Here is a 3,860-nt window from a genome sequence, read left to right on the forward strand (position 1 = left end):
CTTTCTGACCCACAAATAATGCCCCAAATGCCGCCGCCTGGTGGGGGGAACTGCCGCCTAGTCCCGGTTCTATTTTAGGTCACTTTTCTCACTTTCTGACCCACAAATAATGCCCCAAATGCCGCCGCCTGGTGGGGGGAACTGCCGCCTAGTCCCGGTTCTATTTTAGGTCACTTTTCTCACTTTCTGACCCACAAATAATGCCCCAAATGCCGCCGCCTGGTGGGGGGAACTGCCGCCTAGTCCCGGTTCTATTTTAGGTCACTTTTCTCACTTTCTGACCCACAAATAATGCCCCAAATGCCGCCGCCTGGTGGGGGGAACTGCCGCCTAGTCCCGGTTCTATTTTAGGTCACTTTTCTCACTTTCTGACCCACAAATAATGCCCCAAATGCCGCCGCCTGGTGGGGGGAACTGCCGCCTAGTCCCGGTTCTATTTTAGGTCACTTTTCTCACTTTCTTACCCACAAATAATGCCCCAAATGCCGCCGCCTGGTGGGGGGAACTGCCGCCTAGTCCCGGTTCTATTTTAGGTCACTTTTCTCACTTTTCTACCCACAAATAATGGCAAAAAAAAATGCTTACAGCACCCAGTATTCCCAGGCGGTCTCCCATCCAAGTACTAACTGGGCCCGACCCTGCTTGGCTTCCGAGATCAGACGAGATCGGGCTCATTCAGGGTGGTGTGGCCGTAAGCGAGGGAAGCGCTTGTGAAATGCCCCAAAGTGTTGAAAATGTTCCCCAGGCCCCTGGTTCCCCATCCCCGCAGGAGGAGGCTCCCCAGGCCCCCTGGTTCCCCATCCCCGCAGGAGGAGGCTCCCCAGGCCCCCTGGTGCAGGAGGAGGCTCCCCAGGCCCCTGGTTCCCCATCCCCGCAGGAGGAGGCTCCCCAGGCCCCCTGGTTCCCCATCCCCGCAGGAGGAGGCTCCCCAGGCCCCATGGTTCCCCATCACCGCAGGAGGAGGCTCCCCAGGCCCCCTGGTTCCCCATCCCCGCAGGAGGAGGCTCCCCAGGCCCCCTGGTGCAGGAGGAGGCTCCCCAGGCCCCCTGGTTCCCCATCCCCGCAGGAGGAGGCTCCCCAGGCCCCCTGGTTCTCCATGCCCGCAGGAGGAGGCTCCCCAGGCCCCTGGTTCCCCATCCCCGCAGGAGGAGGCTCCCCAGGCCCCCTGGTTCTCCATGCCCGCAGGAGGAGGCTCCCCAGGCCCCCTGGTTCTCCATCCCCGCAGGAGGAGGCTCCCCAGGCCCCCTGGTTCTCCATCCCCGCAGGAGGAGGCTCCCCAGGCCCCCATGTTCTCCATGCCCGCAGGAGGAGGCTCCCCAGGCCCCTTGGTTCTCCATCCCCGCAGGAGTAGGCTCCCCAGGCGCCCTGGTTCTCCATCCCCGCAGGAGGAGGCTCCCCAGGCCCCCTGGTTCTCCATCCCCGCAGGAGGAGGCTCCCCAGGCCCCATGGTTCCCCATCACCGCAGGAGGAGGCTCCCCAGGCCCCCTGGTTCCCCATCCCCGCAGGAGGAGGCTCCCCAGGCCCCCTGGTTCTCCATCCCCGCAGGAGGAGGCTCCCCAGGCCCCCATGTTCTCCATGCCCGCAGGAGGAGGCTCCCCAGGCCCCTTGGTTCTCCATCCCCGCAGGAGGAGGCTCCCCAGGCCCCTGGTTCTCCATCCCCGCAGGAGGAGGCTCCCCAGGCGCCCTGGTTCTCCATCCCCGCAGGAGGAGGCTCCCCAGGCCCCCTGGTTCTCCATGCCCGCAGGAGGAGGCTCCCCAGGCCCCCTGGTTCTCCATCCCCGCAGGAGGAGGCTCCCCAGGCCCCCTGGTTCCCCATCCCCGCAGGAGGAGGCTCCCCAGGCCCCCTGGTTCTCCATGCCCGCAGGAGGAGGCTCCCCAGGCCCCCTGGTTCTCCATCCCCGCAGGAGGAGGCTCCCCAGGCCCCCATGTTCTCCATGCCCGCAGGAGGAGGCTCCCCAGGCCCCTTGGTTCTCCATCCCCGCAGGAGGAGGCTCCCCAGGCCCCTGGTTCCCCATCCCCGCAGGAGGAGGCTCCCCAGGCCCCCTGGTTCTCCATGCCCGCAGGAGGAGGCTCCCCAGGCCCCCTGGTTCTCCATGCCCGCAGGAGGAGGCTCCCCAGGCCCCCTGGTTCTCCATCCCCGCAGGAGGAGGCTCCCCAGGCCCCTGGTTCTCCATGCCCGCAGGAGGAGGCTCCCCAGGCCCCCTGGTTCTCCATGACCGCAGGAGGAGGCTCCCCAGGCCCCCTGGTTCTCCATCCCCGCAGGAGGAGGCTCCCCAGGCCCCCTGGTTCCCCATCCCCGCAGGAGGAGGCTCCCCAGGCCCCCTGGTTCCCCATCCCCGCAGGAGGAGGCTCCCCAGGCGCCCTGGTTCTCCATCCCCGCAGGAGGAGGCTCCCCAGGCCCCCTGGTTCTCCATGCCCGCAGGAGGAGGCTCCCCAGGCCCCCTGGTTCTCCATCCCCGCAGGAGGAGGCTCCCCAGGCCCCCTGGTTCCCCATCCCCGCAGGAGGAGGCTCCCCAGGCCCCCTGGTTCTCCATCCCCGCAGGAGGAGGCTCCCCAGGCCCCCATGTTCTCCATGCCCGCAGGAGGAGGCTCCCCAGGCCCCTTGGTTCCCCATCCCCGCAGGAGGAGGCTCCCCAGGCCCCTGGTTCTCCATCCCCGCAGGAGGAGGCTCCCCAGGCGCCCTGGTTCTCCATCCCCGCAGGAGGAGGCTCCCCAGGCCCCCTGGTTCTCCATGCCCGCAGGAGGAGGCTCCCCAGGCCCCCTGGTTCTCCATCCCCGCAGGAGGAGGCTCCCCAGGCCCCCTGGTTCCCCATCCCCGCAGGAGGAGGCTCCCCAGGCCCCCTGGTTCTCCATGCCCGCAGGAGGAGGCTCCCCAGGCCCCCTGGTTCTCCATCCCCGCAGGAGGAGGCTCCCCAGGCCCCCATGTTCTCCATGCCCGCAGGAGGAGGCTCCCCAGGCCCCTTGGTTCTCCATCCCCGCAGGAGGAGGCTCCCCAGGCCCCTGGTTCCCCATCCCCGCAGGAGGAGGCTCCCCAGGCCCCCTGGTTCTCCATGCCCGCAGGAGGAGGCTCCCCAGGCCCCCTGGTTCTCCATGCCCGCAGGAGGAGGCTCCCCAGGCCCCCTGGTTCTCCATCCCCGCAGGAGGAGGCTCCCCAGGCCCCTGGTTCTCCATGCCCGCAGGAGGAGGCTCCCCAGGCCCCCTGGTTCTCCATGACCGCAGGAGGAGGCTCCCCAGGCCCCCTGGTTCTCCATCCCCGCAGGAGGAGGCTCCCCAGGCCCCCTGGTTCCCCATCCCCGCAGGAGGAGGCTCCCCAGGCCCCCTGGTTCCCCATCCCCGCAGGAGGAGGCTCCCCAGGCGCCCTGGTTCTCCATCCCCGCAGGAGGAGGCTCCCCAGGCCCCCTGGTTCTCCATGCCCGCAGGAGGAGGCTCCCCAGGCCCCCTGGTTCTCCATCCCCGCAGGAGGAGGCTCCCCAGGCCCCCTGGTTCCCCATCCCCGCAGGAGGAGGCTCCCCAGGCCCCCTGGTTCTCCATGCCCGCAGGAGGAGGCTCCCCAGGCCCCCTGGTTCTCCATCCCCGCAGGAGGAGGCTCCCCAGGCCCCCATGTTCTCCATGCCCGCAGGAGGAGGCTCCCCAGGCCCCTTGGTTCTCCATCCCCGCAGGAGGAGGCTCCCCAGGCCCCTGGTTCCCCATCCCCGCAGGAGGAGGCTCCCCAGGCCCCCTGGTTCTCCATGCCCGCAGGAGGAGGCTCCCCAGGCCCCCTGGTTCTCCATGCCCGCAGGAGGAGGCTCCCCAGGCCCCCTGGTTCTCCATCCCCGCAGGAGGAGGCTCCCCAGGCCCCTGGTTCTCCATGCCCGCAGGAG

The 3,860-nt window shown here is 68.8% G+C and overlaps 1 non-coding gene across 1 annotated transcript; it reads right to left on the reverse strand.

The window, feature by feature from the left end:
• Positions 1-578: 578 nt before the first annotated feature.
• On the reverse strand, positions 579-697 carry LOC148057780 (5S ribosomal RNA). Its single transcript, XR_015710416.1, has one exon. It is a non-coding gene; the product is annotated as a 5S ribosomal RNA (ribosomal RNA).
• Between the last annotated feature and the right edge of the window lie 3,163 nt (positions 698-3,860).

The sequence above is a fragment of the Callionymus lyra genome, unplaced genomic scaffold (assembly GCF_982586985.1).
Source record: "Callionymus lyra unplaced genomic scaffold, fCalLyr1.hap1.1 HAP1_SCAFFOLD_641, whole genome shotgun sequence".
Classification (NCBI taxonomy): Eukaryota; Metazoa; Chordata; class Actinopteri; order Syngnathiformes; family Callionymidae; genus Callionymus; species Callionymus lyra.